The following is a 20,357-nucleotide window of genomic DNA, read 5'->3' as shown; positions in this document are numbered from 1 at the left end:
AATGCAAACCCATAATTAAATTTCTCAACAATTTTGCCAGAGTATTTGATTTAGACATCCAAAGAATCAAAATGGTGTATTTGAGAAATATCCTCTGAAATTATGTCTATGTGAAAGTTTGGACTAAATTACATATTAACCAGGAGACAAGAAAACAGATTCAACAAAGAAAAGTGAAAACAAAATTTCAGAGTATGCTGCTTCATTTTTTTTTGCCTTGTTTACAATAAATAAGGCTAAGAATAAAAAGAAGACAGGACGATTGTCTTGACAAGACATGAAATTGATTTTCCTGTAAGTCTCTACTCTTAAAAAGAAGCATATATCCCAGATTAAATTCTGGCCCCACTAATATGTGACATTATCCACGAATACCTTGCGTGGCACTCACATCCTTTGAGTACTCACTCTATTATTAGTCATTTTGAATATCATCATTACTGTTACCAAGGCACACAAAAGGTTTGTTTTTTAAGTTTCTGGGGTTTTATTTTAAATCTTTAGCACTACGTTTTCCCCGGGTGACATTTTCTTATTTCTTTGAAATTTATATTCTTTTCTTTTCTGAGAAATGTCATGAAGTACTTTATTTTCGTTAACTTTTCCATGATGTTGGAAAGCTGCAAAGATTTGTGAAACTGGAATGAATTCCTTCTTAATCATTTTAGACATTTCTATTATAACATGTATATGCAATTTCTCATTTCTTTTGATTCATTGTACATTAGAAATATTCCTTGAAGTTTAGTAGATGTTAATCTCATACTGTGATAGGAGAAAAAAGCTAAGAGGAGTTTGACAGTTATTTTAAGACAATGGGCAAAGGTTGTGTGTGTGTGTGTGTGTGTGTGTGTGTGTGTGTGTGTTGGGGGTTGTGCTTGAAGACAGTTTTTAATGCATCCTGCTATAGCTTGTAAAGGCAGGTTTACCAAACTACCAAGTATGGTAGATAGGAGGTTGACAACTTTTAATAATTGTCAAAGGTTTCAGGATCCACAGGGTTGGGTGGGTAGTTAGTTTTGAAGGTGAATATCTTCTAGATCCTGTTAGAGTCTGCACCGTTTCCCAGAGATGAGCACCCATAGAATTAGCAAATGTGGGCAAACTACCTATTTTCTCCCATTTCAATTTTCCATTACAATTCATGGTAAATATTTTTATAGATGTCCATGACCTGCAAAACATCTAGTTCTGTGCCACTTAAAACATGATACTGACAATCCTGACCCCAAGTCCTCCCTCAAAAATTTATATTATTACACAAAATGTACGTTTAGCAGGGGGCACAAAGTAGAATGCACATGATATATTACTTCTCAGGACTTAATGGATATTAATTTGTACCTTTTAAAATTTATTTTTCTAAGACAGATGTATCTAGCATGGTGTTGATGACTTCCAATCTGGGAAAACTCCAGACCGTTGATCACTTTTCAAAAACAAATGAAGTTATGCATTCATTTGACAACCATTTATTGAGCTTCTATTATGTGTGTTAAGCATGATGTTAGATGCTGGGTCTACAATAATAAGCTATACAATTTTAAGAACTGTGTGAGAGACAGATAATAAAATAATTGCACAAATAAAATGTGTGTGCAAAGCAGATATACAAAGTGATATAAGGGCATCAATCCAAGTCCAGTGGTCTGGCAGATAAGGAAAGATGTCATTAACACCCACAAGGGGTTTGGAGTGGGAGTAGCTATTTCAGGAAGAAGGAGCAGTGTGTGTGCAGGCCTCATGCTGGAAGAATAACTTGTCTGAGGTCCCCAAAATGGCAAAGCAGAAAGGGGCAGAAAGTAAGATATGAGACTAGAATGGAAGGCAGGGACAGGTTATGAAGGGTATGATATTATAAAGGAGATGGATCTTTAGAAGAGACTGTCCCTAAACATTTAAGAGAATGCTTATTTCATTTTGATGAAGAACTAGGTAGGCAAATTCTTAGCTCAAGAGTTTTTCAATAATTCGGACTCACTCTCGTGAAGGAAAAATAAAATGAATGATTTGTGTTACTGCATATGACCAAAGAAATACCACTAATAATCATACCAGGGGAAAAAGGAGCACATTTTCCTTTTAGTGTGGCACTGTATCATTTCTGGATGTAAAGCTAATTATTCGTAAAATTCAAGTTTGTTATTATCAGCCATAGTATTGCCACTTATAAATAATCATCTTGGTTTGCAGATGGAGTAACACTGGAGAGTACAATTTTTTAGACTTAAAATATCTCTGATAAAGGTTGTTTGGTAGGCTAAAATACTTTTTTTTTGAAATAGAAATGTAAACAAACAGAGCAATAAATCATTTCTTGTTTTTTTTCTTTGCTGTGTCTATTAGCTAGTAATAATGCTTAAAAAAACCCTGAACATATTATATTCTAGTAGAAGTGGTTTCATAATGTCTTGGTCTTCATAAGAAAAAAAAATTGCATAAATAGATCACTCATTTGTAGAAGGAGTCATTGCTAAGACAATCTCTATGTTTTTTATGTCTGTAAGTAACTTAGACAAATGTGTGTGTGTGTGTGAGTGTGTGTAACAACTTAAGTATAACCCATAATATTACATCATTACATGGAAATTTTTTCTTACAGATGTTTCCCTTTAATGTTAAGGCAAAATTTATTGTTTTCTATCCCATTAGGAAAATTCAGGAGAAACTTCTTTCCAATTCATCTTTACCCCAAATGTCAAACTTGGAAGAATAACTTCATCAATGGCAGTGAGCAAAATATGGAATCCTGAACTTTTTGGGAAACTGTTGCTTATTACTCTCGATGTGGGGATGAATTGAGTGTTGCATGAACATCCCTCACTGACATTCTATGAGTGGAAAGGACTTCCTTTGTGGAAGACTGCGTCCTACTAGTTTTGATTCTGACTCTATATAGATTTTTCTGCATTTCTGGATTGGTGTTTTCCTGTTTATCTTCTATGGGTCCTATATCCCTGTTTTAGTCATCTTTGCACCATTGTAACCAAAAGACATGACAAGAAGAATATATAGGAGGAAGAGTTTATTTTGACTCACAATTTCAGAGGTCCATAGATGACTGACTCCGTAGCTCTGGGCCCAGAGTAAGGCAGAATAACATGATGGAAGGGCATGATGGAGGAAAGCTGCTCTGGACATGACATCCAAGAAACAGATACAGAGGGAGAGGGGAGGGTAGTGGGGTGGGGAGAGAGAAAGAGAGAGAGAGAGAGAGAGAGAGAGAGAGAGAGAGAGAGAGAATTCTCTTCTTACCAGGTACAAAATATAAACCTCAAAGCCACACCCTCAATGACCTACCTCCTTTGGCCATACTGTTACCACTCAGTTAATCCACATCAGTGGTCATAATCTAATCACACCACCTCTAAACACTCTTGCATTGTCTTACACGTGAGCTTTTGGGGGACACTTCATATTTAAACCATAACAGTCTCTTCTAGGAGGTACTTGGAACACTGAAATGATAAAGAGGGACCTTCAGTTTCATAAAAATATAGAAAAGGTAGAAGAATGAATTTCATTTAACCCATATTACCCAATCCACAGGCTGGCCCAGCTCAGCACAAAGAAGAATCCCCTTGACTACAGATTTCTCTATGGGGAGAAGGAGAGCAAAGAACTCTGGAGGCCTTTGCCACTAACCATCCCAGCAATCATTACTGCTGCCAAGGACCTCATGACCTTTGCCACCAGGAGCCCCATTGTCTTTGCTGACCCCAGTTGTTGGAGCCATCTAGAGCCCATGCTGCTGTGTTGTCCTGAAGCTGGAGCTTTTCTGTATTGTCCCCAGTCAACAATGCAATTCCTTCCTCAGGATTTGGAACATTATAGAAGTCCTAGTAAAGAAAAGTCAAAATGCTTACTTAATAATGCCTGAAAAATTTCCAAGTCTGGGAACGCAAAGAGACATCCAGATTCAAGAAGCTCAAATAGTCACAAATAGGTTGAATATAAACAGGTTTTCACTAAGACACTTTATAATTAAATTGTCAAAAGTCAAAGACAATGAGAGAATTTTGAAAGCTGTAAGAGATGAGTGACCCATAATGTACCAGGGAATCTCCATGAGACAATCAGCAGAGTTCTAATCAGAGTTCTTATCAGAAGGCTTGCAGATAAAGGATGCTGAAATTAAAAAAAAAAAATGCAACCAAGAATACCATACATGGCAAAACTATCCTTTAAACAACAAAGGAGGGAGAAGTCTTTCCTGGAAAAATAAAAACTGAGGGAGTTCCTTACTACCTGTTGTACTGCTTCACAAGTAATGCTGAAAGAAGTTCTCCAAATAGAAATTAAAACTTAAATAGCAACAGGAAAGCATAAGCCCCACTGGTAAATCTATGAACAATTATGGAATAATGCAACATGATAATGATCAGGGATAAGTTACTTTTAGCATTAATACAAAAGCTAAAATAAAGTGTTAAGGATAACTATAAAAATTGTTAATTGAGGGTTGAGGTTGTGGCTCAGTGGTAGAGCAATTGCCTGGCATGGGTGAGGCACTGGGTTCAAACCTCAGCACCACATAAAAAATACATCAATAAATAAACAAACAATAAAGATATTGTGTCCATCTACAATTTTAAAACAATTCTAAAAAACTTGTTAATTGATACACCATAAAAAAGAAGCAAACTCTGAATTTAAAAACACAAAATGTGTGTGAGGAGAGTAAAAATGTAGAGTTTTGTATGTGATTGACCTAACAGATTGTTATAACTTCAATGTTTCATGCAAGCCTCATGGTAATCAAAAGGAAAAAAAGTCTATAATACATACCCAGAGATAAATAAAAAAAGTGTCAAAACAAGTAATTACAGAAAATCACTAAGTAGCAAAAAAGAGACAGCAAGAGATGAACTCAAGAACAAAGCAATGGCAAGATGGAAAACAACAAAGAGGACGATAGGAAGCTCTTAGCTATCAATAATTACTTTAAGTGGAACTCAGTTGAACTTTCCCATCAAAAAACATGGGAAGTCTGCCTGGATCAAAAAGCAAAATCCAGTAGTAGCCATCTATTAGAGAGCTTTAAAAGTATGTGCATATGCTGAAAGTGGGGGAAAGGAAAAGGTATTCTATGAAAATGGCCATCAAAAGAAATCAGGTGTGGCTATCCTTATATCAGACAAAACAGACCTAACCGAAAACCTTCACAAAGAACATCATTATATACAGATGAAAGGGACAAGCCAAGCAGAAGACATAACATAGTGAATAGAGTCCTTATTGCTTAACAATAGGGATATATTCTGGTAAATGTATTACTAGGCAATTCTGTTGTGTGAATATCATAGAATGTACTTGTGCAAACATAGATGGTGCACAAATCTACACCTAAGCTGTATGTTGTATCGTCCACTGCTCCTAGGTTTCCAAACCTATATAGCATGTTACTGCAGTAGATACTGTGGGTAATTGAAACACAATGGTATTTGTGCACTTAAATATAGAAAATATACAATAAAATATACAAAAGATAAAAATGTGCACCTGTAAAGTGCACTTTTGGATGGAGTTTACAAGCCTGGATGTTCTCTGGGTGAGACAATGATGAATAGTTCCATTCATCATAGTTCTGGTGGTGAGTGCCTCTGAGTTCAATCCCTGATACCAACAAAACAAAACAATATGGTAATGGCATAAATACAGACGCATAGACCAATGGAACAGGATAGAGTTTCCAGAAATGCCCAAAACAAAACTAAACTTTTGGTAACAAAATTAAAAATAGACAAATGAATTATGTCAAAATTAAAAGCTTCTATATAGTAAAGGAAGCAGGTAGCAGAATGAAAAGGCAACTTACCTAAGAGAAGAAAATATTTATACACCATATTTGATACGAGGTTAATATCCAAAATATACAAGAGCCTCAGCCAACTAAATAGCAACACACTTACCCTTCAAAAAAAAAGAAAAAGAAAAGAAAAGAAAACCAAAAGTTGAACATAGTATTAAAAGAAGATAAAAGTCCCAAATAAACATTTCTCAAGAGAAGACATACAAATGGCCTACAGATATATGAAAAACTGTTCAACATCACTAAATATCAGGGTATATATGGACTCTATATTTGAAATATTAGTTGGACTTAAGAATGAAGGAATTCTGCCATTTCTGAGGGAGAGATGAACTTGGAAGATACTATGCTGAATAACATATATAAGGTACAAATACTAATTCGCTTACTTGTAAAATTTAAAATAGGCAATCTCAGAGATGAACAACCTGACACTTGAAATTTGCTAAAAGTGTAGATAAAAGTGTTTTAGCACATGCATACAGGAACTGGTAACTCAGTGAGGTGTAAGATATGTTAAATAGCTTGAAAGTGGTGATAATTTCACAATGTAGGTATATAATCTACACATCAAGTCATGTATCTTAACTATACACAATTATGAGGTCTTGATAAAGTTATTTTCTAAAACCAGAATCAATCATCTTGGAAGAAGTTCAGGAACAGGAACTTTCCCTGATAGGGTGATAGTATGTTCTAAATGTCCCCCCCCCAAAAAAAAAAGACATATATCGAATTCTTAATACTCTATGCTAGAGTATTGTAAAGTGGAACTTTTGGGAGTTGATTAGGTTGTGAGGGAAGAACCCTTATGAGTAGAATTAGGGCACCTATATAAAGAGACAGGAAAGAAATCCTTTTCCCCTTCTACCATGTCAGGTTAGAGTGAGAATATGGACTCTCATCAGACACCAAATACATTGGTGTCTTAATGTTGAACTTAACCACACTCTAGAACTGTGAAAAATGGATTTCTGCTATTTATAAAGCACCCTGTCCATGGTATTCTGTTATAGCAGCTTGAATGAACTAAGACAAGTGGATAAATGGGGCAAGTTGAAGCTCTGAGAAAAAAAAAATGATTGTCACTGTTGCTTGCCTGCTCTGAGTATTATTCCTGTTATCTCCCTAAAGCATTCATCTGTGATTTCAAGTATCATTAAGCTGTCCATGGTAAATTAGCTTCCAATTATTTTTGGTCTGTCTGAGGCCACAGCATGTCTGTTCCAACAGGACTACCAGTACCCTTTGATGAGACAAGAAGCAAATGAGCCATTGAAAGGAGTCTGGCTTTGTCTTTCTTGGAAGAATAACACCAAGATGGCGGAGACTGTATATGTTTACATGACTGTGTGCACCAGAGAGCTATGCTAGGTGACGGGCTTTTTATTGCATTGAGCATTTCTGGGCTGGCAACTTCCAGCAGTGAAGTCATCTTTTTGATCTGATGGCTGTTCAGAGTCTACACAGTTTTTGTGAAGACTCTAAGATGTCTAGGGCCATTGCCTTGTCAGTTTTCTCTGTTTTTTTCAAAGTAACTGAGTGCAGCTTTGCGCCTCCAGCAAGAAGAACCATCAATGAATTTCAGCTTGTTTCATGGGTAACAACAAGAAAGTATCACAACATTCCCCCTAAGACAGCTGTATTGATCTGCATCATTTCACTCAGCTTCCCCACCATGTTTCAGAACATTTAGAGAGCCACGCTACAGGAAACCTACTTCCATCACCGTTCCTCATGTTCTTTATTAAAATAAAGAAAAACTAGTCCAGGATTGCGTGGTGTGGAGCTGGCCCAGATTTTGTATTTCATTACAAGTTTATATGTTCCAGAGAAAGAGTGAATATAAATACATCATATACAATGAAGCATATTGTTACAAGCAAGAAAAGTGAAAGAGAAAGAAAGAAAGAAAGAAAGCAACAAGGGTAGGCAGGAAAGAAGAAAGAATAGAATAAGCACTATGTCAATGTGCAATAGAAATAAATGAGCATGGTGCTATAATTATAAAAAATTGTAAACTTACTCTAACAATTATACTGAGATTAACATTTTTTTTACCAAAAATCTGTAACACAATTTGGAAATTGCACGTAGTATTAGATGTAAAATTTGTTCCTTTTCTACATTTTTGAAAGCAAACATTATTATGCATACTTTTAGAATATACACTTACATATTTAGAATTTGTAAAGTGTTAGAAGGGCCTGTTCTGAAGTTTTGCTCTCCACCAGGGAATAAATTGGTACTCTGTTGGGCATATAGGTCCATGATTGCTACAAGATTCCAAGGGAATGGATGTTTCTGTGGGCTGATTATAGTGATTGTTCCATCTGTTAGCAACCCTTGTAACAGGATGCTCAAAGTGATGCAGAGAATGGCAAGATTAAAAAAAGAAGAGGGGGTATATATGAACCAACCAGAGGGAACAATGGAGACCTTTGTCCTATAAGGGTAGTGTTAATGTAGTGTTAATGGTTATTCAAAGAGGAGAAAGGAAACTTAAATATATTGGAAATTTATACTAGTCTGGCTGCTTTGTGTGTATCTTCTCATTTAACATTATCATCTGACCATGAGAGGTAGCATTTTTTAAAAAATCTCCTTTCAAAGGACAAGAAATAAACTCTGTGAGATTATGCAACTTTCCAAGAGTTTGAACAATTAGGAAGACAAAGAGGCAAGATTTAAACTCATGTCCGCCCACTTGAATTCAGTTTTTTGTGGCAAAGAGTATTTTCCAAAGATGACTACAACATTATCTTGCATACTGAAGGCTCTTCTACAATGTGACCTTGCCACTCCTCACTTAAGAGATGGTGTCTACATCCCTTCCCCTGGAATCTGAGATGACCTATGACTTACTCATAGCCAAAAGAATATGGCAGAAATGTCACTCTCTGATTTCCAAGGTTAGATGAATTCATGGAGCTTCTTCCTAGTTCCCTTGGGACACATGTTCTGTGGATATCCAGCTACTAATGTAGAAATCTGACTACTCTGAGACGTTCATGTTGGAAAGATAACATTGGAAGCACCTGTAAACAGTTCTCTCTGAATCTAGCCTTTCAGCCAACCCTGACAAGACAGGAGATGCATATCTAAAGCCATCTTGGATTCTCCAGGCCAGCATACCCATTCCTGAATACCACTATATGACCCCACCAACATTAGAATAGCTTAGCCAAGACCTCCCCATATTCCTGATCTGCAATGGAAACCATGAGCTATAATAGGTCTTAGAGCAGTTATATAGCAGTAGTAATTGGAACGTCTTACAACCATATGGTTGCTTTTTGCCCCAAGACAAGGCAAATGGAGAAAAAGAAATGGCATAAATCTTAGTGTCTGGGGAAACTATGACAGCATCATCTGCAGCTAATTAGAAACAGGTTGAAAAAGGTTAAAAAAGAATTGCCATGAGGCTGGGTTGAGAGTCACTTGGGCTGAAGACAAGCTAATGGGAAAATCAAGACAAAAATAATTCTACATGTTACATCTTTAAAATGGCTCTGAATCTTGTCTGTATCTCCTTATTCCTTCCAAATAAGGCTTCCCAATTCCACGTGAACACAACGACCTATAATCAGCTCAGTAATTTTACTCTTTACTCTAAAACATTCTACTCATTCATATTCACATTTCTTACTTTGTCAGATCAGATTTTTTTAAAATTAATTAATTAATTAATTATTTTTTTTAGTTCTCGGCGGACACAACATCTTTGTTGGTATGTGGTGCTGAGGATCGAACCCGGGCCGCACGCATGCCAGATGAGCACGCTACCGCTTGAGCCACATCCCCAGCCCCAGATCAGATTGTTAATACAGTATGAAGGGGTTTAGAGTCAGAGAACTTGAAGATAGTTAACTATTTTCTAACCGGAAAACCTTATTGTGATTATTTTTGTGTGTCCTACTTCTGGGTAGGCAGCATAGCATCTACTATGACCAAGATAATGTAAGGAGTGTTTTCTGGGTTAGTACGACTTTTCTGTGAAAGATCTCCTTATGGAACAATAAGTCAGGATGATGCTTTATATATATTCTTGAAATTCTCAGTAAATTTTCATATGGTCACCCTTTCCACATATAATTTAGGATCTGAGATCCCCAACAGTTATTTATAGGATTTGCTCCACCAAAAAGCCATCAATGAGGTGTCTTTTGTGAAAATATTAAAGGAAGGGACCTAGATGATTCAGGGTTATATTTGTCATCTAGGTTCTTGGAGAAGCACATTTCCTAAGCACTTGGAAAACTCTTCAAGCCTGCAAATACTGAGACATAGTCAAGAGTGAGGAATTTTCCTAGGAAAAATTGTTAGTACAGACTTATGATCAATAGGTACTTACCAGGCAGCTGCAGAGTTTGTTAGGGGGCTTCTCATCATTCACCACAGCAGAAAAGTCTGCTAGACCTACTGTGATTGATAAGTGGCACTGATGTTGGCAGAGTGGTGGCTACCTCAGTGCTACTCAGCACTTTGAGACTAACTTTTAGTGTCAAAAGGTGAAACACCTGTGGTAAAGAAATTGTGGCTTTATCAAAGGCTGGGCTGGGAATGCTCAGCCTTGGAAATTGTTTGAAATATGTGTTCAAGGTTAATACCATCGCTCTTCTCAAGGGACCCTGCCAGAGAATGTTACCCAAGAGAATTTGTTTGGATCTTTGGATGGCTTTTTACATCCCTTCCTCCTCAATGCACATCATCTACAAGTTTGGGTTTCTGATTTATCATCTTCAAGCTTTTAGTCTCTGATTTATTATCCTCATCCATGCTTGAAGTTGGCATCCTTTTAAAATTGACTTACAGGTAGCTTCAGCTCATGTTCTACTTTTCTCTTTCCATATCCCACATTCTAAGAAAGAGGCCAGCACACCATGACCTGTGAATTTGCTTTGTCTTTGGATTAAGACACATTGATCTCACTTCAATCTTGGCTTTTGTTGGTCCTGTTAACTTGGGCAGATTATTTTCCCTCTCTGAGCATCATTTTGTATCACCTGAACAGTGGTTTTGATAAATGTACTTGATCAAGGGATTGCTATGGGAAAAAAAAAATATATATATATATATATATACACACACACACACACACACACACATAGATATATAATATATAATATGATATGATTATATATATGTATATATATATATATAAATGTAGCACATATATAATATATAGCCCTCCCTTCCTAATTCTTCCCCCCTTCTTTTTTGTTCTTCCTTCATCCCTCCCCTCTTTAGACTTTTTCTTTCTTATTTTTTGAGAGAGCTAAAAACCATGTGGGGCATCAGAAGTCCTTTCTTAAATCCGCTTTCTGTTGGTCCCAAACTCAGAATGTCATCCAAACACAATATCAGTCTGGGGATCACAAAACAGTGGATTATTTCAGGGGTAATAGACATTTCAAACCAAAGTGTCATGAGGCTGTGAACATGTGACATAATCTTCTTCAAACAGCAATTGAGAAGCTTGGTTAAAGTCCAGTTTCACAAACATATTTATTTCAGGAGGAGGCATAATTTGGTGATGCACCAGACATGCTAGACACAGGTGGGGAATCACAAACATAGTCCACTAGAATTACAAGAATTACAACAGGAAAAGATCCCTGCAGGGAAATAATACAGATGACATTTTTTTTTTTTTTTTTGCTGCCTATATTTAAACCAAAATGAGAGACTCCTTCTGTTTTGCACAGGATATCTTATGAACTTTTAAAAACAAATAATGCAGTACCTAGGGCATCCTGCCCTGGATATGTTGAGTAGGGTTTTGTTTTGTTTTTTCATTACTTCATCTTTGCAGGAATATTTGAAAATGTGGAATGACTTATGAAGGAAGACTCCTTAATTTTGATTTTTTTTAACAAATAATGTACTTTCTCTAGGTGAGTCTGTCCAAATGATATCAGTCTAATCATGGACCCAGAAAGTGTACCAGAGATGATGCTCTTTTCATCTAGAGTACAACTATGGAGAATTATGGGATGTGCGTTTTCCATATCTTGGTGACTGTTGTCCAGTACTGTCTATCTTTGGGTCACAGTAACTTTACCTATTACTGTCCATACTGTAAAACGTCTTCAATACCACAGATTAGTGGGGAGAGTCATCCTGCTGGTCTTGTCTCAGTCGGTCACAACTATCAAATGTCATTTGGCTAAACAATTTTATGAAAGGGTCCGGTTGGAATTGGACACATTGGGTTTCCGTAGTATATTTTTCAAATATCTTAGAGTGGGTATATTGAGTAAGCTGATGCAGCTTTGTGGTAGAAGCAGCAAGGTTGCTGATTGTATTTATATAATTTATGTTTTTGATTGGAATTATATGTTCAGAGATTCTGAAAGTTTATCAGATGTCTCAGTATAAACTGAAACGAGCCTGAATTGTATTCTTTGTTATTTCTCTATCTCCTTGGAGTAGTTGGTACAATGAATCTAGAAGCCTGCCTGAGTATTGTCATTATCGAACTAAGAGATGTGGGGGCCAAAAACTCAAAGGTACAAACAAACAGAAAAATCCTGTAGGAAACCTGAAGCCTAAAGGTTGAACGGGAAGTCAGGCCTGCAGTTTGGTTGAAGCTCAAACTCATGCCTGCATCCATAGCGTGGTATGTCTGTGTTGGACTGTTTGGGTTTGAACCTTGCCACTGTCCCTAGTTGTGTGGTTTGGGTTAGATTTCTCTCTGTCTCAGTTTTCACATTTATGAAGAAAATAACAAAAGATACATTGGCGATATATGTATTTTAATGTATATGCATATGTATTTGAATTTATATAAATATATGTGTTGGGAGGGAGCATGGCCGCCGAGGAAGAAGCAGCGACTCTAATGTCTCCGCACTAACGAGATCAAAAAGACCCTTTGGAACAGCGGCAGTCTTCACACTGAGGAATTTCTAGCAGAATTCCATGAAGAGGGGTCCTGCAGGGATCTGGGAGGTCTACTAGAAGTGTCGGTTTGTGGCCGCCGGGACTCGGGGCCTGGGGACTGTGGTACTTGCCGGAGTCAGGCCGTTGCCTCCCCGGCCCCGGGCGCCGCTGGAGCCGCGAGCCATAAAGACACGGACCGGGCCGCGGTGCGGTGCGGCTAGAAGCCGGGAACGCCGGGGGCGGAGAGAGCAAATAGGGCAGCGCCGGCTGTAGAAACTGCGGCGGAGAGAGGCGTGGGAGCTCGAGGCAGAGACACACCGGACAGAGCAAGCCAGCACCCCGCCATCATCCCGAAATAGCGAGAGGAGAAAGATGGCGGCGGGAAGTGAGTAAGCCCCTCCATGTTCCATGCCCCGCACCACCGCGTCTGAAAAGCTGAGACAGACAGCTGCGACTCAGCATTAAGCTATCTGGCTGAGGCGGCGGGTCAGCCCTTCTCATTCCCCGGAGGTGGATGCCTGCCGGGCCTTCGTGGGTAGTGGCCGCAGGGTCCAGGCGGGGCTTGGGTGACAGTGGGGACCCGCCCGTGGCGTTGGTCGCCCGGCAGGGGGAGGCGAACTGTAGCCGTTTGCGGAGGACACCACAGTGGCGGAGGGCTGGCGTGGCATGACTGCGGCGGAGGAGATAACTTCATTGAAGCCTGCTGCAGCAGGTGTGTGGTCTCCTGGTTCTCCCTCTCCACGCATCAGGGAAACCTTAAGAGCCCCTCCCAGCTCTCCCGAGAGTGCTACAGCCAGCCCGAGGGAGTCAGAGGTGGTGTGGGACTGCCGCTCCCGCCAGGGCTGGCTGCTGAGGTCTCTTGCACCAGCTACGGGGGTGTGGCTACTGGAGGGCAAGCAAAATTCGCTGAGGATTCTCAGCACCAAGCTCTACAAGCTTAGGGTCTGAGGGAATGGCAATCTGGAGGAGTGAGCCCAGTCGTTCATGAAAACAGGGCTCCCGGGAGCAACAGACCTGGCCTGTACCCAGTATTGTGGTGAGAGGGGCCTGGCTAGAGGAAAAGTGGAAGTGTTTGGACACAAGAGGAGGCCCTAGGCACTCAGGATTGGAGACTCGCCCAGTCTGGGAGGAGCTGCTGCACAGTGATTGGTTCCCGCGTACTGACGGGAAAGACTTGACCTGGGGGGCACAGCGCCAACTAGTGGAAGAGAAGTTAATCAAACTCTAAGACGGCATTTATTAGTCTTTTTTATTGTTGTTGTTTTTTTTTTTTTTCTGATTGGGGTTTTTCTTTCATCTTCATTTTTCTATCTTGTTTTTTTCTTTCTTTTCTCTCTTTTTTTCTTCTTTCTCTTCTAATCTCAATTTTAATATTTTTTAATTATTATTAATATTTTTTTAAAATTTTTGTTCTTTTTTAGTTCCTATTTCTTTCTTCTTTTGTCTTTTCATTTTTCTTATCCCCCCTTCCTTGAATTCTACCTGCCTACTCTCATTCTCCTTAGTGACTTCTTCCCTTCCCTTCTAATACCTTTCCTCCCTAGCATCAAATAAATTTATAGGAATAAACAGTAACCCAGCAGTCAACCAGAACAAGAAGCAACATGAGCAGCTTCAAGAAGCAAGGAAGAAGAGGAGTACAAGCAATGCAGGACAGCCTAAATATTCAGGAGGACCTAGAGTCATCAGAAAAATGGTCATATAAAGACCTCAAGGAACACCTTAGACAGATGGAATGGAACCTCAAAGAGGATACAAGACAGCAAATTCAAGCAGCGAAAGAACACATTGAGAATGAGTTACATAAACAGCTAAAAGAAGAAGTTAAGCATCTTTATAAGGAGATAGAGATTATAAAAAATAATCAAACAATAATTCTAGAAATGAAGGAAACGATAAACCAAATTAAAAACTCAATTGAGAGTATCACTAACAGAGTGGAACAAGTAGAAACCAGAACGTCAGATAATGAAGACAAAATATACCATCTTGAAAAGAGTCTAGCCAACTCAGAAAGGCTGGTAAAAAATCACGAGAAAATCATCCAAGAGTTATGCGATAACATGAAGAAACCAAACTTACGAGTCATCGGGATAGAGGAAGGTACAGAGATTCACACCAAGGGAATGAGAAACCTGCTGAATGAAATAATTACAGAAAACTTTCCAGAAATAAAACAAGGAAACAGATATACAAATTGAAGATGCATACAGGACACCGAGCACACAAAATCACAGCAGACCAACGCCAAGTCACATTGTTATGAAGATATCCAATATACAGAACAAAGAGAAAATATTAAAAGCTACAAGAGAAAGGAGACAGATTACATTTAGGGGTAAACCAATACGGTTAACAATGGACTTTTCATCACAGACACTGAAAGCAAGAAGGTCATGGAACAATGTATTTCAAACACTGAAAGACAATGGATGCCAACCAAGAATTCTGTATCCAGCAAAATTAAGCTTCAGGTATGACAACGAAATAAAGATCTTTCATGGTAAACAAAAGTTAAAAGAATTTGCAGCCAGAAAACCTGCATTGCAAAGCATTTTGAGCAAAACACTACATGAGGAAGAAATGAAAAACAATAACCAAAACCATCAGTGGGAAGTGCCTCAGTAAAGACAGAGGGCGAGGGGAAAGATAATCACGGAGAAACAAACTAAATATTTAAAAAAAAAAAAGGATAAACATTCAAACATGGATGGAAGTTCAAACCATATATCAATAGTAACTCTGAATGTTAACGGCCTAAACTCTCCAATAAAGCGACATAGGCTGGTATCATGGATTAAAGAGACAAATCCAACAATATGCTGCCTCCAGGAGACATATCTGATTGGAAAAGACATACACAGGCTGAAGGTGAAAGGATGGGAAAAAATATACCACGCACACAGTTCTCGTAAGCAAGCAGGAGTGGCCATCCTCATATCGAATAAAATCGACTTCAAGACTAAGTTAATCAAAAGGGATAAAGAAGGTCATTATATACTGTTAAAAGGATCCATTCACCAACAAGACATAACAATTATCAATATTTATGCACCAAACAATGGTGCTGCGACATTCATAAAACAAACTCTCCTCAAGTTCAAGAATCAAATAGACCACAACACAATAATTATGGGTGACTTCAACACACCTCTTTCACTGTTGGACAGATCCTCCAAACAAAAATTGAATAAAGACTGCAAAATGGTGCAGCCAATTTGGAAAGCAGTGTGGAGATTTCTTGGAAAGCTGGGAATGGAACCACCATTTGACCCAGCTATTCCCCTTCTCGGTCTATTCCCTAAAGACCTAACAAGAGCATGCTACAGGGACACTGCTACATCGATGTTCATAGCAGCACAATTCACGATAGCAAGATTGTGGAACCAACCTAGAAGCCCTTCAATAGATGAATGAATTAAAAAAATGTGGCGTCTATACACAATGGAGTATTACTCTGCATTAAGAAATGACAAAATCATAGAATTTGGAGGGAAATGGATGGCATTAGAGCAGATTATGCTAAGTGAAGCTAGCCAATCCTTAAAAAACAAATGCCAAATGTCTTCTTTGATATAAGGGGAGTAACCAAGGACAGGGTAGAGACGAAGAGCTGGAGAAGAAGATTAACATTAAACAGGGATGATAGGCGGGAGGGAAAGGGAGAGTTAAGGGAAATTGCATGGAATTGGAAGGTGAGCCTCAGGGTTATACACAATTACATATAAGAGGAAAGGAGGAATAAGATAAAAATTATATAAGTGGAAGAAACGATTTATAGTAGAGGGGGTGGAGAGAAAGAAGGGGAGGGGAGGGGAGGGGAGGGGGGATAGTGGAGAATGGGATAGACAGCAGAATACATCAGTCACTAGAAAGGCAATTTATAAATCAATGGAAATGTAACTGATGTGACACAGCAATCTGTATACGGGGTAAAAATGGGAGTTCATAACCCACTTGAATCAATCTGTGAAATATGGTATATTAAGAACTATGTAATGTTTTGAACAACCAACAATAAAATATTATAAAAAAACAAACAAACAAAAATAAACCAAAATGACCAGGAAAAAAAAAAAAGAAAAGAAACTATAGAACTCAATATCACAATCAACAACCTAGACTTAACTGACATATATAGAATATATCAACCATCATCAAATGGATATACTTTTTTCTCAGCAGCACATGGATCCTTCTCAAAAATAGACCATATATTATGCCATAGGGCAACCCTCAGTAAATATAAAGGGGTGGAGATAATACCATGCATTTTATCTGATCATAATGGAATGAAACTGGAAATCAATGATAAAAGAAGGAAGGAAAAATCCTACATCACATGGAAAATGAACAATATGTTACTGAATGATCAATGGGTTACAGAAGACATAAAGGAGGAAATTAAAAAATTCTTAGAGATAAATGAAAATACAGACACAACATATCAGAATCTATGGGAAACAATGAAAGCAGTTTTAAGAGGAAAATTCATCGCCTGGTGGTCATTCCTCAAAAAAAGGAAAAACCAACAAATAAATGAGCTCACACTTCATCTCAAAGCCCTAGAAAAGGAAGAGCAAAACAACAGCAAATGTAGCAGAAGGCTAGAAATAATTAAAATTAGAGCAGAAATCAATGAAATTGAAACAAAAGAAAGTATTGAAAAAATTAACAAAACTAAAAGTTGGTTCTTCGAAAAAATAAATAAGATCGACAGACCTTTAGCCATGCTAACGAAGAGAAGAAGAGAGAGAACTCAAATTACTAACATACGGGATGAAAAAGGCAATATTACAACAGATCCTACAGAAATACAGAAGACAATTAGAAATTATTTTGAAAACCTATATTCCAACAAAATAGAAGATAGTGAAGACATCGATAAATTTCTTAAGTCATATGATTTGCCCAGACTGAGTCAGGAGGATACACACAATTTGAACAGACCAATATCAATGGATGAAATTGAAGAAGCCATCAAAAGACTACCAACCAAGAAAAGCCCAGGACCGGATGGATATACAGCGGAGTTTTACAAAACCTTTAAAGAAGAATTAAAACCAATACTTTTCAAGTTATTTCAGGAAATAGAAAAAGAGGGAGCTCTTCCAAACTCATTCTATGAGGCCAACATCACCCTGATTCCGAAACCAGACAAAGACACCTCAAAAAAAGAAAACTACAGACCAATATCTCTAATGAACCTAGATGCAAAAATCCTCAATAAAATTCTGGCGAATCGAATACAAAAACACATCAAAAAAATTGTGCACCATGACCAAGTAGGATTCATCCCTGGGATGCAAGGATGGTTCAACATACGGAAATCAATAAATGTTATTCACCACATCAATAGACTTAAAGATAAGAACCATATGATCATCTCGATAGATGCAGAGAAAGCATTTGACAAAGTACAGCATCCCTTTATGTTCAAAACATTAGAAAAATTAGGGATAACAGGAACCTACCTTGACATTGTAAAAGCTATCTATGCTAAGCCTCAGGCTAGCATCATTCTGAATGGACAAAAGTTGAAGGCATTCCCTCTAAAATCCGGAACAAGACAGGGATGCCCTCTATCTCCACTTCTATTCAATATAGTTCTCGAAACACTGGCCAGAGCAATTAGACAGACGAAAGAAATTAAAGGCATAAAAATAGGAAAAGAAGAACTTAAATTATCACTATTTGCAGATGACATGATTCTATACCTAGAAGACCCAAAAGGGTCTACAAAGAAACGACTAGAACTAATAAATGAATTCAGCAAAGTGGCAGGATATAAAATCAACACGCATAAATCAAAGGCATTTCTGTATATCAGCGACAAAACTTCGGAAACGGAAATGAGGAAAAACACTCGATTCACGATATCCTCAAAAAAAATAAAATACTTGGGAATTAACCTAACAAAAGAGGTGAAAGATTTATATAATGAAAACTACAGAACCCTAAAGAGAGAAGTTGATGAAGATCTTAGAAGATGGAAAAACATACCCTGTTCATGGATAGGCAGAACTAACATCATCAAAATGGCGATATTACCAAAAGTTCTCTATAGGTTTAATGCAATGCCAATCAAAATCCCAACGGCATATCTTGTAGAAATTGACAAAGCAATCATGAAATTCATATGGAAGAATAAAAGACCCAGAATAGCAAAAGCAATTCTAAACAGGAAGTGTGAATCAGGCGGTATAGCAATACCAGATTTCAAACTATATTACAAAGCAATAGTGACAAAAACAGCATGGTACTGGTACCAAAACAGGCGGATAGACCAATGGTTTAGAATAGAGGACACAGAGACTGATCCACAAAGTTACAACTATCTTGTATTTGATAAAGGGGCTAAAAGCATGCAATGGAGGAAGGATAGCATCTTCAACAAATGGTGTTGGGAAAACTGGAAATCCATATGCAACAAAATGAAACTGAACCCCTTTCTCTCGCCATGCACAAAAGTTAACTCAAAATGGATCAAGGAACTTGATATCAAACCAGAGACTCTGCGTCTGATAGAAGACAAAGTTGGATCCGATCTACAAATTGTGGGGTCGGGCTCCAAATTCCTTAATAGGACACCCATAGCACAAGAGTTAACAACAAGAATCAACAAATGGGACTTAATTAAACTTAAAAGTTTTTTCTCAGCAAGAGAAACAATAAGAGAGGTAAACAGGGAGCCTACATCCTGGGAACAAATCTTTACTCCTCACACTTCAGATAGAGCCCTAATATCCAGAGTATACAAAAGAACTCAAAAAATTAGATAATAAGGTAACAAATAACCCAATCAACAAATGGGCCAAGGACCTGAACAGACACTTCTCAGAGGAGGATATACAATCAATCAATAAGTACATGAAAAAATGCTCACCATCTCTAGCAGTCAGAGAAATGCAAATTAAAACCACCCTAAGATACCATTTCACTCCAGTAAGATTGGCAGCCACTATGAAGTCAAACAACAACAAGTGCTGGAGAGGTTGTGGAGAAAAGGGTACACTTGTACATTGCTGGTGGGACTGCAAATTGGTGCGGCCAATTTGGAAAGCAGTTTGGAGTTTCCTGGGAAAGATGGGAATGGAACCACCATTTGACCCTGCTATTGCCCTTCTTGGACTATTCCCTGAAGACCTTAAAAGAGCATGCTACAGGGATACGGCCACATCGATGTTCATAGCAGCACAATTCACAATTGCTAGACTGTGGAACCAACCCAGATGCCCCTCAGTAGATGAATGGATAAAAAAAATGTGGCATCTATACACAATGGAGTACTATGCAGCAATAAAAAATGACAAAATCATAGAATTTGCAGGGAAATGGATGGCACTAGAGCAGATTATGCTTAGTGAAGCTAGCCAATCCCTAAAAAACAAATACCAAATGTCTTCTTTGATATAATGAGAGCAACTATGAACAGAGCAGGGAGGAAGAGTAGGAAGAAAAGATTAACATTAAACAGAGACATGAGATGGGAGGGAAAGGGTGAGAAAAGGGAAATTGCATGGAAATGAAGGGAGACCCTCATTGCTATACAAAACTACATACAAGAGGTTGTGAGGGAATGGGAAAATAAACAAGGAGAGAGATGAATTACACTAGATGGGGTAGAGAGAGAAGTTGGGAGGGGAGGGGAGGGGGGATA

The sequence above is a fragment of the Spermophilus citellus genome, assembly GCF_964194105.1.
Source record: "Spermophilus citellus genome assembly, chromosome: 3".
Taxonomy (NCBI): Eukaryota; Metazoa; Chordata; class Mammalia; order Rodentia; family Sciuridae; genus Spermophilus; species Spermophilus citellus.
The sequence above is the reverse complement of the archived record's forward strand: the minus strand, read 5'-3'. Positions refer to the sequence as shown.